Raw genomic sequence first — 16,681 nt, 5'->3', positions numbered from 1 at the left:
CACCGGGCACACACCCGGCACACACCGGGCACTCACCGGGCACACACCCGGCACACACCGGGCACTCACCGGGCACACACCAGGCACTCGCCGGGCACACACCCGGCACACACCAGGCACTCACCGGGCACACACCAGACGCTCACCAGGCACACACTGGGCACACACCAGACGCTCACCAGGCTCACACCAGACACACACCAGGCGCTCACCAGGCTCACACCAGGCACACACCAGGCTCACACCGGGCGCTCACCAGGCTCACACCGGGTGCACACCAGGCACACACCAAGCTCACACACCTCCCCCCAGCCCTTGTTGCAGGGCCCCGGCTCCGTTCTCACCAAGCACAGCCACCTGCTCTCAGCCAGGCCTCAGCCATCTCCACATGAGGCCCCCGCCATGCCCAGGCCTCCACCTCCCCCCAAATGCCCCCACCCCAGGTGTCTCCCCCCGTGGGGGCATCACATGTCTTTCACTCCTCAGCTAACTTTTTGGACCCCATGGTTTCCTGCCATTTGCCCCAGAAGGAGAAGCTCCATGGGGGTCCCTGCAGCAGCAAGGAGCCAGGGGTGGCTGGGTGGGTGTGGGCAGACGGAGGAGAGCCAAGCTGAGGCCTCCTGGGGACCGTGAGGCACCAGGAGGGGCCCGGCTCGGCCTCCGTGACCCCGGCCCGTGGGCTCTAAGGCCGCTCCTTCTGCCCGACCCCCCACCCCAGCCCCTCTGAGTGGCAGCCCCGTGAGGAGGGGCAGAAAGCAGCCTGTGGGGACCAGGCCAGATGAGGCCAAGGGCCGGGGGGTGCGGCCCCACCCCGGGCCAGTCAGGAACGGTGGGTGGAACCCGTATCTCAGGGTGGGCTCCCCCCACCCCCCAGAACAGGTCACAGGAAAGGCTCTCGCCTGCCTCCCCAGACCGCGGGGCACTGGCAGCTGGCCTCTGAGCCCCCAGGCAGCCCAGCGGCAGAAGGCCAGGCCCAGCGATCACGATTCGTGGCCCATGTCAGTGGCCCAGCTTGGTGGCCGAGGCCACATTGATCAGCTCCTCATTGGAGGCGAAGGGACGATCCCGCAGGTGAGGGTGGGGGGCTGGCTCCTAACTGGGGGGGCCGTGCCCGGGGAGTTGGGGCTTCAGGGAGTAGGGGTGCTGGGGCATAGAGGTGGGGAGAGGCCACAGGACCCCAGAAGGAGTCGGAGTCGGGGGAGGGGGTGGGTCCTCTGTAGGGAAGGGCTGTGGCCTGGGCGGGATGGGCAGGGGCTGTGTGTTCACCACCCTCCCAGGAGCCCACCAAGGAGGCGGCCCCTTGTATGGACAGGTGGGCGTGGCAGCCCGCCAAGCCAGAAGGAGCCGGAAACACCACCTGTACCGGCGGGCAGGGCCAGGAGGGGAGCAACCCCCACACACACACACCTCCCAGTCCAGGAGGGCCTCGGTGAAGGATGCGGGTAGGCACTGCCGTCCCGGGGGACCCCCACTCACACGCACCCCCATCCACCGCACCTCAGGACCGGGCGGCCCTGGGATGCAAAGCCTGCACCACCAGGCAGGCACGCAGGCCGCGTCTAGCTGCCCAGCCGCCGGAGTGGCCCCGGGGGGGCATGGAGAGCAGCCTACTGGGTTCGCTTTCCTCTCCAGCCATCGTGGCCCATGTGCTCACCACGGCCCCACTGCCCCAGCGCGTGCCCACCACTTACGTTGAACCTTCCTGTCTCGTGCTGTCCTCCTGCAGCAGGTGGGGCGTAAACAAGACAGATGGACAGAGGTCTGTCAGGCTCAGGCTGTGCGGGGCTCTGCACACTGGGCCCTCCAGGACCTACCCTGCCCTTGGGGCCCCACCCTACAGGGAGGTGGAGAGGGGGCAGGAAGCTCCCACAGCTGCGGGAAGAGCCCAGAGGCCTCCAGAGAACACCCAGTGCCACACCTGGGGGCAGCCGGACAAGGGCCACCCAGGCCTGGGGCTGCCTGTCCTCTGGGACGCGAGAGCGCCCCCATCCTTGACCTGACCGTGGGGCCGTCAGCACAGCCCCGCCCCAGTCGCCACGATGACGCTGGGCCTCCACTGAGTACCTCGGGAGGCTCCATGGCCCTCGGAGCCCCGGACCCCAGTCCCACCTGCGTCAGCGTCCCGTCACATCCTGGGCCCGAGGGTGGATGGCTGGTCCACGGGCAGTCTGCGGGCTCCGCCCCGGCGCCTGCCTCAGGGCAGCGGGCTGAGGGGGCACACAACTGGACAATTCCATCTTAAGAGCCGGCGTGGGAAGGGCCAGGCTGGGGCCCGGCCCCAGAGCTGCCTCTAAGTGAAAGCGTGTTTGGGGGAGCCCGGGGCAGGCGTGGGTGCGGCCCCCCCGCGTGGGGTGACGGCCTTGCTGTGCACTCGTGGGACAGGAAGGAGACAACCAGCCGGTCTGTGGCCCACACAAAGGCTGTGGCAGGTGAAACGGTGTCTGCCTGCTTCCGGGAAGAGTGATGAGACTTTAAATGAATCGCTGACCTTTCTGGAATGACAGGTGACCCGAGCCATATCTGAGGTGGGTATCGAAAATTGCTGCTGCTGCCCGAAAATAAACAATAAGACAGCAAATGTGGTTTGAAAAAATTGACTCGCTTCAACACTGGGGGTGGGGGAGAGGGAACGATTTCGGCCCCTCCCCTGGGGCGGCAGGAGGGAGGCTGGAGGAGGGGGCGCCTTTCAGCCCAAGTTCTCGGGGATGGCCTGGCCGTGGCCACCCTTCTGCTGCTCCAGCCCCTCAGCCTGCTGCCTTCCAGGACCCACTGGAACCGCACAGGTGGGCTCTCAGGGCCAAGAGGAAGTCCCCTCCCATCTGCAGAAGCTGAGCTCTCCAACAGGGGCTGGGGGGGCCTGGGGACAACGGGCCGGCATCCGGGGAAGGACGCGGGTGTGGGGCTTGAGCAGAAAGTGCTGGGCGAAGGTGCTCCCTTGAACCCCATCTGTCGCACCCAGGGAAGCAGAGTCGGCGGAACCCGGCCCCGCCTCACCCACGAGCACCTGCCAGGCCGGCCACGCAGCCAAGGGGGGGCGCCCCTCTGCAGGGGACAAGGGGCCCCTCGGGGTCAGGGCCGCGGGCACAGCGGCCGGGAGAGAGAGCCGCCGCCGAGGCCTGTGGTGGCCAGAGCCTCGGGCTCTGCCACCTGCGTGGCAGGGAGGCCGGACGGGCAGGACCCAGGGGTCCCGGGGGCAGGGCTGAGCCCGTGGCCACGCACAGCACAGCATCTCCCTCCACTGCACCTCCTGCCAGCCCTGGTCCCCTGGATCCCGGCACCCCCGACAGCCCCGCTGTGAGGCCGACCAGGCAGAGGCACTTCCCCCGAGTATGGGGCAGCCCGGAGAGAGTGGTCTTGCGCCCCCACCCCCAGGCTTGGGACAGTCTGGCTTTGCTTCGGCAGGTGGGACCCACCTCCCGGCAGCAGTCCCAGTGGGAGGCTCAGGCCATCCCGCGGGGTGGGCGTCCTTTGCGCCCAGGGCTCTGCACACCTCTGCCGCCACGAGATGTGACCCAGGGGGCCCCTCAGAAGAAAGGGTTGGAGCAACCTTAAGAGTAAGAAGTCACAACATGTGCCCCCCGATGCTGGACCAAGGCCCCCTGCGCAGGGCAGAAGCTGCCAGGCCTGTGGCACCCCAGCGCTCCCACCGCTGCCCGGGAGTCCTGGGTATTGCCGTATCACCCAGCAGGTGTGTCACCCAGGCCGCACGCCCTGGACCGCTCCGGGTCCAGCACCACCCCTGCTTCCACCTCCTCCGGAAGACCCCACTGTGCAGGCAGGGGAGGGTGGGGCCGGGTGGGGGCTCCAGCAGGGGAGGGTCTCTCCTGGAAGGGGCCTCTGGGGCCAGGGGTGTCGCAGCCCCGAATTCACACGGAGGAGGACACGGAAGTCACTGCAGGCAGGAGGGGGTGCCCGGGGAGGCAGAGAGCTCGGCTGGTCCCGGGGTCGAGGTGAGGCCTCCAGAGGAAGAATCACCCCCAGCCTCCCAGGCCAGCACATCCCCGCCCGACCCCGGGAGGCCCCAGGAAGTGCAAGGCATGCTCTAGAGTCTCCGCCTAAAGCCACATGGAGTGGGGCCTGCATCCAACCACACGCCACACGCCCCTGGGCTGAGCCTGCGCCCCCTCGGGCTGCACCTGCTCTCTGGGCTCCTGGGCAGGTTCTGGTTCCTCCCGCCTCCACCTCTCCTCAGCCAGACCCTCCTCCTGGTGTGCAGACACCACCCCCCAGCCCCACCTGGCCCCAGGCACATGGGCTTCAGTAGTTGTGGCACACGGGCTCAGTAGTTGTGGCGCACGGGCTTAGTTGCTCCGTGGCACGTGGGATCTTCCCAGACCAGGGCTCGAACCCGTGTCCCCTGCATGGGCAGGCGGATTCTTAACCACTGCGCCCCCAGGGAAGTCCCCACAGAACTTGTTTCACCCTCCCATTAAAACCTCTGTACTTAAAAAAAAAAAACTCTGTACTTAGCAAACGCTAACTCCCCCTCCTCTCCCTCAGCCCCTGGCGCCCACAGTGCACTCTTGTCTCTGTGAATTTGACTCCTCTAGATACCAGGGCAGAATGTCCTCAGGTTTATCCGTGTCATAGCAGGTGTCGGAGTTCCCTTCGAGTGTGAATACTATTCCACCATGTGGACGGACTACATTCATCCCTCCCTGGACACTTGGGTGCCTTCCATGTCTTAGCTGTTGTGAACAATGCTGCTATGAAACAGGTGTACAGACATCTCTTCAAGACCCTGCTTTCAATTCTGTGGGGTATAAACCACAGAGTGGGATTGCTGGATCATATGTTAATTCTATGTTTAATGTGTTGAGGACCCTCCGTACTGATTTTCTCAGCAGCCGTCCCGTTTACATTCCCGCCGACAGCGCCAAGGGTGTCAATTTCTCCATTTCCTCGTCAGAACTTGCTGTTCTCTGTTTTTTGGGCTTTTTTGGTTTGGGTTTTTTGGGGAGGGTGTTTGTTTGTGTTTTGGGCTGCACCACACGGCTTGCGGGATCTCAGTTCCTCGACCAGGGACTGAACCCGGGGCCATGGTAGTGAGAGCTCTGCGTCCTTACCACTGGACTGCCAGGGAATTCCCTGTTTTGGTTTTTGTTTTTGACAGTGGCCATCCTCCTGGGCATGAGTGGTATCTCAGAGTGGTTTTGATTTGCATTTATTTGCATTATGATGGAAATGTTAATACACACATAAAAGTAGCAAGATCTGTATAAAGGACCCCAAGTACCCATTGCCCTTCAACAGCTATCAATTCAGGAATCTGGTTTCGTCTCTACCCTCACCCACAGGTTATCTGAGAGTGAATTCTCCACACAAACCCTTTCACTCGGATGTGCTTCCGGTTGTATTTCTAAAAGCCAAGGAGACTTTCAACAAAACAAAATCACTAGAAATGACGACCGCCAATTCCTGACAGACTGGTGTTCCCCAGTACCTGGTGTGTTCACATAAGGCCGAAATTGATGGTCTCCTGATTCACACGCCGTGGGGAAATCGAGTCACCCCAAGCCCCCACTGTCCCCCTCCCACTCCCCGCCTCCGCCCGGGGCCCCGCCCCGTCACACCCCGAGTCGTTGCCGCTGCTGCGTCCAGGGCCCCTGCCCCGTGCGCCCTCCGCTGAGCGGGGTTGGGTGGGGGCCCTGCTTCCTGGGGACGGGGCTCGGTGAGTCGATGATGACTCCACCCCAGGGGCAGGGGTGCCACGTGACCCTCTGAGAACCACAGGCCGGGAGAGAAGGAGAGTCAGACAGAACCCAGACGGGCAGACAGGGGGACAGAGAGCCCCCCCAAGCCCGGCCACGGAGGCCGGTGGGACACGGAGGGCGGGCGGCACACCAGGGCAGTCGGCAGGGTTCTGGGGCACAAGGAACTTAGCGCGGCCTTTCCACCCACCCGCCCAGGTTTCCGAAAGGGGACAGAAGCCCCCGGTAGGGGTCCCATGCCAAGGGTCCGGCAGTGCCACCTGCACTGCTCCGATCCCAGGCCCCTCCCAGCACCCACCTGGCCCGGTGGGGGCACAGCAGCCTCCGTGGGGGCCGGGACGTTTATCACCGTGTCCTTCACCGGCCCCTGCGCCGCGCCTGAGGGAGAGCCATTTGGACCTGCCCAAGCTGAACAATACAATATTCCTGTTGAGCTGTGAAGTTGATTAATAATTTGGAAATGAAATCAATACGGCTGTGCTTTTCATTCCTGGAGTATCCCTGTGCCTAGGGCCACGGGCGGGGCTGGGGTGGCCTCCACGCATCTGCTGACCTGACCTGTACTCACCTCGAGCTCTCTGAGGTAGCTGGAGGATCACAGGGCTGCGGGGCCGGCGCCTGAGCTAGTAAATGGCCAGGACCTTCGCCTGGGCTCCTTGCAGGGACTGTCTGTCCCCTGCCTGGGTCCCACCCACCCCAGGACGCAGGGCCACATCTCCCTATATCCCTCGCTCTCACCGGGAGGCCCGGATGTGCACCCACCCAGCCTCCCTCGAAGCCTGGATTTTCGCTGAGGCTCAGCCACGTTCACCGTGGCTTCCCTGAGCTGTGGTTACCCTGACCCCCAGATCATGGCTGCTGAGCTCCCTGCCAGCCCATCCGTGCCCTTCCTCGCTGCAGCACGCAGGGGCCCGCCCTTCCCCAGGACCCTCCCAGGGCCAGACCACTGCCCACCCCCAGTGAACAGAGCCCAGGGGCAACCGCGGCCGTGCAGCTCCCCCAAAGCCCGCTCCCCACTCGGCCTGCCAGCTCTCCGCTCCTGGTCAGGCAGGGGTGGGGTTAGTCTGCAGATCCAACCCCCCAGGCCCAGAGCTGCTTGAGGGGAGGCCTGCTGGTTCAACCCAGGGCAGAGGGAGTAGGGATGAGTGTGGGCTGAGCCAGCCAGAGAAGGAACAGGTGAAGGGACGGGGTGATGAACTGGGCTCTCAGGAAGGACGTGAGGGCTGCCCAGCGTCCACGGGGGCAGTGACCTGAGGACCCAGGGGACCCCCAGTGTGGAGGACCGGAGCAGCAAGGGACACCCCAACGCTAGGCTGGGGAGGGGTCTGGAGGACACAGGGAGCAGAGGGCTGGGCAGCAGGACCCCCCGGGCGGGGTGGGGCAGGTTAGGGGAAGGGGCGCCAGGCCTGAGGACCTGCCCCCAGGGCTCACCGTGTCCGGCCCTCAGTGCTCACGGTCAGCCGTCAGCGAGGGGCCACCGCCATGTCCCACCCACCCCTCAGCCATCGCAGAGCCCCACCAGGACGTGCCTTCCCAGCTGCCCACGCTGCAGCCGTCTGGGTGCTGGGCTGGCTGTCCTGCCCCGTCCTACTCAGCACACCGGCCTGCACACTGCCCACCTCTGCCCCGCCCCCCCGGGAGCCACCCCTAACCCACGACAGCAGCGTTCAGCAGGGCCCTCTCAGCCGCCCAGAGGTCAGAGCCCCTCATGCCTGCGGCGTGGCTCTGAAACCTGCCTGTGACCTTGGGCAGGTCCTTGAGGCCCAGCCCCTCGTCTGGGACATGGGGGCACAGGAAAAGGCCCCCGTGCTGTCCAGCGAGCGGTCTGGCACTCGGCCCGGCCAGGCGTGTGGAAGGGGGCACCCCCGTTTACTTGCTCAGACTGGGCCAGGGTATGGGGGCTGCGGGGTCCAGCCCCTGCGCCCCCCAAGACCCTCTTGCTGCCAGATTCCAGTCCAGGCCACCCTAGTCTGATGCCTTGCTGCCAGCGATCCATCTACCCCACCGTCTGTCCCAGAGACCAACCCTCAGACCCAGACACTGGCTACGAAGGGCAGCTCTGGCCTGGCCCTAAATGCCTTTCACCAGCTCCCAGGGGGGTGACCCACTGGCCGGCACAGGTGGCCTGGGCCCGTGAGTGGGCAGCCAGCTTCCCTGGCTGTGTGCACCCTTGCTGGGCACCGAGACAGAGGGGCACCAGGGCCCAAGGGGACAGTGGCTACACCAAGCGGAGCAGATCCACCAAGGGGGTCTCCTCAACTCAGGGGACGGCAGGCCAGTGCGGAGGGGAGAGGGGGCCCCCGCCCACCCCGGGTCGGCTCATGGGGAGGTGGCCCCCCAGTGGGCTGGCAGTGGGCACGCGCACAGAGGTGGGATGACTCAGCCGTGCCTGCCGTGGGAACAGCTCCCCGAGAGCCAGAGTTCCTTGACCCACGCTGGGCGGGGGAGGCGTTTTATAGGAGCCATTGACCAGTAGCATTGATCCCCGAGAATGTATCGCACAAATCATTTTGCACTAAACTGCGGAATCGATGGAGAAATCTCCCGGAAAATTTATATTAAAAGTCTCTGTTTGCCTAAATGAGTTCCCTGTGCCCCGTATTGAATATTTGGCTGATGAATTGAATGGGTTTAAATTTGAACATTGCGGACCCATTAAAGAATGAATTCTTAAATCAAATCCTGCCGTCTATGATTGAAATGAGATTTCCTCTGCGATGGACCAGCCGCTGTATAAGTCAGCTGTGCGTTTTATACGCAACCGTAAACAAGATATAATTCTTTTAAATGCACAACAGGTGCCTTAAATCTTTTGATGCATCTTGTATTTATCTGAAGTGGGGATTGCTGTATTTACACCAGGTCATGTGGGGCGTCTGACGGCACTGCCCGCGAAGGTGAAGGTCTCTGTGCCGTGGGGTCCCACACAAGGTCCCTCCAGAGAAGCCCACGAGGGGCCAGGTGACGCCCAGCCCGGGCGCCCACCAGTGCCCACAGCCAGGCCCCTCGACGCTCGTGCACACACAGCACACATAATCATGCTCACGTGAACACACGTGCATGCATGCACACGTGAAAGTGTACACAGCACAAAGGTGCTTGTGCGTCTGAGCGTGCTTGAGTGACCCACGTGCACAGATGTTCGTGCAGGTAAAAGGAGCAGGTGGGTACGTGTGCCTGCCTGTGCACAAGCATGAACAAGCATGCACACACCAGCACATGCACATGGCACGAGCACACACAGATTCGCACACGTGGATATCACCCCACACCATCACAGACCCCCGCCTGTACACACAGACACATGAGCACGCAGCACCCCACATGTACGCATGCTGTCCTGCAACAAACATGCCAGACACACACACGTGCACAACGGCACAAATCCGATAACACAGGAATGCACACGCACACACGCACTCACCTCAAGGCTCTCCCCAGGACCCGAGGGCTCAGGCCACGCTAGGCTCTCTCCTCGAGCCGCAGCATCTTCTCGGCGCTGTGGGCTCCACCCGACCTGGCCTGGTTCTGGGAGCGGAGAGAAGCCTCCCCATCGCGGTTCTGAGCTCCCGGCTGCTGCCCGTGCCTGGCACCTACACACAGGAGCCCTCTAGCCTCCTCACACCTACATGACCTCCAGGAAGAGGCAGGCCAGGCACCAGGAGCTTCTGAGTCATTACAGATGCCAGCTGGGCATCCAGGAAGGCTTCCTGGGGGAGGCGACACCAGTGCTGAGCCCAGGGGATGAGCACAGTCTTCCGCCCCTGGTTTGGGCTCCAGGCCAGCGGGCATGTCTCGCATGGACAAACCCTTCCACAAACTCTCTCGGGGCATCTGTGCCCAGCCTCCATCCATGCCCACTGGCAAGCCCCAAGGGCTCCCGGCCCTCAGCTGACCACTTGGGCTGGAGGGGGCTTTGCTGCCCGCGAGCAGCAGTGGATCCCCAAGGAAGGGCCACAAAAAGCACCCTCACCCGGTGATATGAGTGTCGGGAACATCAGATTGGGAGACTAAGGCTGGGGGGAGGGGTGGGGCCAGAGCTCCAGACCCTTATCCAGAGGCTGGCACCTCCCCCAGGAAGGGATGGCACTGGGATCCCTCCCATCAGCCCTCCTGGTCACACGTGCTGCCCCCAGACGCCCACCCATTCTCTCCAGAGCCGGATCCCACCCACCCTCCGAGTCCTGCCTGCCTGGATGGATGGGTGGTCCTTACTGCCGGACACCACGCCCCGTCCTCCCACTTCTCAGGGACTCCCCTCCCTCGCCGGCAGCCTCGCAGAGCTCAGACGCACACACCCAGCGGCCACAGGCCCCCTGCCACACCTCTCCAGCATCCCACCCAGCGCCCCCACCCAGGCTGATTCTCTGCGGAAGCCTGCCCTTCCCCCACCCAAGCCCCCATCCCTCCCCCACCGCTCCCCACGGCCAGCTGCCCAGCTGGTCTCCCACAGCTGCCCCACGGCAACCAGAGCAAGTGCTCAAAGCAGCATCCAGAAAATGCGTCCAAATGGGCGGAGGTTTTGTTTGTTCTTTTGGCTGCGTTTGGTCTTCGTTGCTGCGCGCGGGCTTTCCCTAGTTGCGGCGAGCGGGGGCTACTCTTTGTTGCGGTGCGCGGGCTCTAGGTGCGTGGGCTTCAGTAGTTGTGGCGCGTGGGCTCAGTAGTTGTGGCGCACGGGCTTAGCTGCTCCACGGCATGTGGGATCTTCCTGGACCAGGGCTCGAACCCGCGTCCCCTGCGTTAGCGGGTGGATTCTCAGTCACTGCGCCACCAGGGATGCCTTTCCTCAAATGGGTGTTTTTGAAAAGTACCACCTCCCCCACCGAAGACCCCGAACCCCCCAGGCCTCTCTCACTGCCTGACACAGGCCGTTCCGGAAACAGAAGAGGGCAGTCCCTACCTTGTGAACCGAGGTGATGGCCCTACACCAAAATAAGGGCACACAGACGGCTCTGAAAAGAAATCAGATGTGGAGGGGATGTGTGCAGGCATGTGTGTGTACCTGTGTATATGTTCAGATGTGTGTACATGTGGATGTGTACACATGTGTACAGACGTATGTACATGTACAGATTTGTGTGTGCACAGGCACGTGTGTACAGGTGCGTGTACATATACAGGTGTGTGTGCAGACGTGTGTACACATTTGTACAGGTGCATGTACGTATACAGATCTGTGTGTGCATGGGCAGGCACATGTGTGTACAGGTGTGTGTGCCCATACAGGTGTGTGTGCCTATACAGACGCGTGTATATGTGCAGATGTGTGTATGCACACAGGCATACATGTATGTACCACAAGTACATTTTCATTTTAAATGAAGCTCTTCTAATCGAACCCAGTGGTGTGTTCTAAATGACACCTCGTGCTTCGTGTGTCAAAGTGACTCAGCTCCATCGAGGGCCAAAGGGAGAAAAATGACACGAGCATCTCAAAAGATCAGGAAGTGTGTTTGGTAAAGTTCAACATCTATTTATTGTTTTGTTAAATCGCTTAAAAACTAGGTATGAACGGGGATTGGATTATTATACAGAGAAAAATAGAGCTGCGTTCCCAGCTCAGGCCAAACGCAAAGATCTAGGGGCTGAGGCCACGTCAGCAAAGTTTTGGAAATTGATGCAAAAAAGCTGGAGAACCCAACAGAATAACTGGGCAGACAAACAACATAGGGGAAAGCCGGTAGGCTAAGCCGTTCACCAAGAGGTCGACCCAGCCAGGAATCAGACAAACGCAGAATCGGACACACTCGGTGCCCTGCGGAATAGTGGGCTTCTGAGGTCAGCCCAGAGCCGACACTGGCAGAGCCCGGCCACCGGAGCAGCTGCGCAGCAGGTCCCAGAGCCCGTGCGGATCCCGGGCCTGCAGCCCCACTCCCGGGCCCGCACCGCCAGGGTCCCGGGAGCCCCGCCACGGGCAGGCTTGACGTTTGCAGAGTCGGAGCAGCCAGACATCTGCCACCAGGGGAAGGAATGAGGGCAGTGGAAGTCGTCCCAGAACACTGGGGGCAGGGGGAACGCAGCCACAGACGGATCATCACCACAAAGGCCATGGGAAAGGAGGGACGTACAGCCAGAGGCCACATCTGAGCCAAAGCGGCCCTCCTCGCTGCTCGCGGCCTCCTCGCTGCTCGCGGCCTCCTCGCTGCTCGCGGCCTCCTCGCGGCCTCCTCGCTGCTCGCGGCCTCCTCGCTGCTCGCGGCCTCCTCGCTGCTCGCGGCCTCCTCGCTGCTCGTGGCCAGCGTGCTCTATCGTCGCCGGAAGCTCGGAATCTCTGGACCCGCAAGCGCTCACCCCTGGCTCCTGGGGAAACACCGGGCTGCTTCCTGCCAGCCTCTCGGCACGGCGTTTTCCCCGATGGGTCAACACAAAAGACCACTTAGTGAACAGACACCGTCATTGGCTCGTTAAGCACTGACCCGGCCGGCAGCGCTGTCCCTCGGCCCGGACGGAGCTTCCACGGCACACGGGTTCCTCCGCAGGGCACGTCCCGGCCTCGCGCGCTCAGGACTCTGGATGTGAAGAGCCCTCGGCCGGGGGCCGCGGAAGCCGCAAAATCACCACCGAAAGCACAGAAGCGGAAATGCAGCCCCGAAGGGGCAGGAAGAGGGCTTGTCACGGGTGAGCCAAAGCGAGAAGGCAGGGCCCGTCCATCCGCACACGTCCATCCGTGGACAGCCTCAAAGGCGCCGCAAGCATTGCCGACGGTGGGACAAGTGGGCCTTCGCCAGCAGGCGGACTCGCAAAGACAGGCTCCGCAAATACCGAAGACCGCCATCTGTCCAGAACCAGCGCCTCGCCCTGCCCCTCCGAGCCGGCCACACAGCAAAGACACAGGCCAGCAGGTGCCCAGGCCAGGGAGGGGCCAGGGGCCGGCATTTGAAGGACAGAGACCAGCTGACCGCAACTCAAGGCTCGAGCTGCTGGGCCTCCGGCCATTGGGCCAGGCTCCTGGCTCTGTCGTTCACCCTCCCTGGAGCGCTGGACCCAGGGGCGCCCCACCTGGACCCCAGGAAGGCGGGGAGACGGGCTCCAACGAGGGAAGAAGGAGAGACTGGATATCAGGGGACAGTGAGACCAAAGACAAAAATGAGACAAAATAAAATAAAGTAAAATATAAGAGGCAGGCCTTGCACCGACTGGGAAGGAAAAGCTCATTGAACTGCACGGGAGGCTCTCTCAGCTCCGCATCTGAGGCTGGAAATGCCACGGGGTGGGGCGTGGGGGGCATCCGGGGCTGAGTAGGGCTCAGCGGCCGGCGCAGGGCGTGAGCTGGCCGGGGCGCCAGGCGGGGAGGGGCACAGGAGGGCTTCGAAGGCAGTGCGTTCCTGTCCTGTTCTGTTTAAAGGCTCCTCATCAAACACCCGAGCTCCTGAGTTTTGACGTGTAACAGTCTCAGTATCACCATTTTCTAAACTGCCCTGAACGACTGGGCTTTTGTTTCCTCTTTGAGTCAATGGATATTTAGGGAAGAAAGAAAGAGATGAGATTGTTCCACGGTGTGAGCATGTTGAGTTGTTTCAGCTTCTGTTAGTGACTCCGAGTGTTATACTGCAGCCAGAGACTATAAACGGGGTCTCTTCTGTTTGAGGAATTTATTGAGATGGTCTTCGTGGGCCACTAGATACCTCCTTTTAGTAAATGTTCCCTAATTGCTTAAAATGAGGGTCTTCTGAATGTAGAGTAGGAAGTTTGATGCATATATATATGTATATGTTAAATTATCTCTGGATAATTTTATTCAAATCCTATGTACACGTGTGAATTTTTATGCCCTGATCTGGTCAAAGACTTTCATCACAATTGTGTCCCTATCGTGTTTTTTTGTGTTTTTTTTTTTTGCGGTACGCGGGCCTCTCACTGTTGTGGCCTCTCCCGTTGCGGAGCACAGGCTCCGGACGCGCAGGCTCAGCGGCCATGGCTCACGGGCCCAGCCGCTCCGCGGCATGTGGGATCTTCCCGGACCGGGGCACGAACCCGTGTCCCCTGCATCGGCAGGCGGACTCTCAACCACTGCGCCACCAGGGAAGCCCCCTATCGTGTTTTCTTTGCTGTTGTTATAAGGGTTCTTTAAATACTTTGATGCTATATTGTTCATCCCATAGAAGTTTATCGCTCCAGTCTCTTCATTGTGGAGTTTACCTCTGGTCAATATAAGTTTACTTTTGCTCCATTCTCATGCTTTCTACCTTTAATCACATTTGGCCTATGGACATTTGTACAGGCCTGCAGACTCTCCTGCTGGGAAAGGGTACCTACCCGCCCCCACCAGGCCGGAGGGTGGCCCGGTCGTGGTGACCGGAGAGCGAAGGAGAGGGCGGCCTCCAGCCCCTGCCGAGGCCCATGTGGGCGGAAGCAGCAGGTGAGCGAGAGGCCTGGGAGACCCCACCCCGCTCAAGCCTTTGGGCGACGCAGATCCCACCCACACTTGCTCCGCCTCGCTCCGGCCCAGCCCAGAACCACCAGCCAAGCTGCCTCCGACCCCTGCCCCTCGGAAGCCATGAGGTAATGGCTGTTCCTCCAGCTGCTCGGTTTGGGGTGACTTATTACACAGAAAAGGATAACGAATCCGGCTTGGCAACGTTATCTTACCTGACCTCCCGTTGTGGCTCAGTGTTTACCCAGCATGGTTTTACTCTCCTTCATGTGTAACCTCTCCCTGAAGTTCATTGCAGGTGTAACATCGGGATTCCAGCAGGAAGCAGATGGCGGCCCCGGCACCAACAGAACAGCGGGAAGGAGGACGCGAGCGCAGCACCTGGCGGCCGAGAGCAGGTCGGGGCAGGCTGCCCAGCGCGGGTTGTCCCCTGCGACAGCTGCACTAGCAGACGGTCCCAGCGTCGGACACAGACACAGCCGTCACGTTTCCACAGGGCGCGTGGCTCGTTTACACTTACGGTCACGACGTATATTGCTCTCACATCTACAGTGTTCTTCAGGAGCTGTTTTTATGCTGCTTCCTGGTCTCTCTGCTTCTGTCGTTTGGCTTAGGAGTTATGGCTTCTTTGCTTTTTTCTCATTCGTGATTCATAAACGGGCATCCTGTGTTTTCGTTTTTGTTTGTTTTTGTTTTATTTTTTTAACTTTTAAAAAGTTTTTATTGGAGTATAGTTGATTTACTGTGTTTTTAAATTTACATGTTGGTTATATTTGCATTAAAAACGTGAACTGGATTGGAGGCCGGGGATGGAGGCTGAGAGCCTGACTCGGGCTGACTGAGGGGACGAGGACGTGTGCCCCAAGCCCGTGCCCAGCCCCACCACCTACCTGCCCGAGGCCTCCCACCTCCCCGTGGACTGGCCGCGACCCCTGTGCGAGGCGTGTAGGACCCCAGGAGTCCCGTCGGTGTGGACATCACTGAGTGCCGGGAAGGGATGTCTCGTACATGTTTGAGGCAGAAACGCAATGGAGAGGAGGCTACAGAATCTCCAGGACACCAGCCACACCACCCAGGAAAGGCTGAGGCCTGTCGGCCCAGGGACAGTGAGAGCAGAAGGCAGACCTGCTCCGAGACGCTCACCCAGCAGCCAAGGCCCCGGCAGGACTGCTGTCAGGACCGGGCCGTTATCCCACCAGGATGTGCCGGCCGGCCGGAAGCAGCGGGTGCCAGCCAGAGAAACGCCGCGAGAGGGCACTGTCCTCGAGCCCCTCGCATCCCATCAGAGCTGTTAAAATAAAGAGCAATGGAACCTGAAAAAGAAACCTCCATTTCTCCATTTCTTGATTATTCCTAACTTGATTCATTTCTCAGGTGAACATCCTTCAGTAATTTTTAAAGGAAGAAGACGTAGGGGGAGGGATTTTTCTCAGGGTCCTTTCATATTTCAGAATGTGTTTCAGTATCTTTACGTTTTGGGAAACAGCTCTGCCTAGAACGATCACGTCATAATCTTGTTTCAAAACCTGACAGCTTATTCAAGGATGAAATTCCTTACGCATAACCCTACCCAGGAGGGAGCCTCCAAGGTGGCCCCCGACGCTCACACCTTCGGTGTGGGCTGGATGTGGGGACCAGAACAACGTCACTTCCGAGATTCGGCTGTAAAAGACTGGCCTCCGTTGTGGGGCGCCCCCCTTCCCCTCTGAACTGGCCCACTCACGCCGGGGGCGCAGCTGCCATGCCTGGTGGCAGGGGGAGTCAGGTGAGACCACAGCCCCAGCCAGCAGCTTGACTACAACCTTGTGAGCCCTCGAGCCAGAGGCCCCCAGTTAAGCCACACACAGACTACTGACCCTCAGAAGCCGTGAGATCATAAAAAGCTTAAAGCAAACAAGTTTTAGGGGTAATTTGTTATGCAGCAACAGGTAACTAATACACGAAGGGATCCCGAAAACAGCTCCTAGAACTGACAAATAGAGTTAGCAAGGTCACAAGGTCAATACACAAAATGCAATTGTATTTCTGCAAGCTACTAGTAAACAATTAGAAAATGAAAATTTTTAATCTATTTAAATTAGCACCAAAAATAAAATGCATGAGAATAAATTTAACAAAACATGTGCAAGACCTCCACACGGATAACGGAGAGAAATTAAAGGCAAGTAAATGGAGACACCGACTGTGTCTGTGGGTTGGAAAACTCAGTCCCATCAGGATGGAAATTCTCCCCAAACTGGTGTAGCTTTAGCACAAAATCCCAATCAAAGTGCCAATGGCATCTTTTGTAAAACATGTTTGAAACCTGGCCTGAAATTTTTGAAGGGAAGGGAAAGACTGATGTCAAGACTTACTGCAAAGCTGCAGTGGGACAGACGGACCAACAGACAGTAGGACAGAACAGAATCCAGAAGTGGACGTGTAGAAACGTGGCGTGTTTACTTTTGACGAGACACCAATGCTTATTAATGGGGGAAGGAAAGTCTTTGGAAAGAGACGGACTCCCCTCCTTCCTCGTAGCACACCCCAAATTAATGCAACACAGGTCACGGGTCTAACCGAAAGCCAAGGCTACTGGTTTAGGAAAAGCGCAGGA

This window comes from Monodon monoceros, unplaced genomic scaffold, assembly GCF_005190385.1.
Source record: "Monodon monoceros isolate NGI ecotype Baffin Bay Population unplaced genomic scaffold, NGI_Narwhal_1 Super_Scaffold_20, whole genome shotgun sequence".
NCBI classification, from domain to species: Eukaryota; Metazoa; Chordata; class Mammalia; order Artiodactyla; family Monodontidae; genus Monodon; species Monodon monoceros.
The sequence above is the reverse complement of the archived record's forward strand: the minus strand, read 5'-3'. Positions refer to the sequence as shown.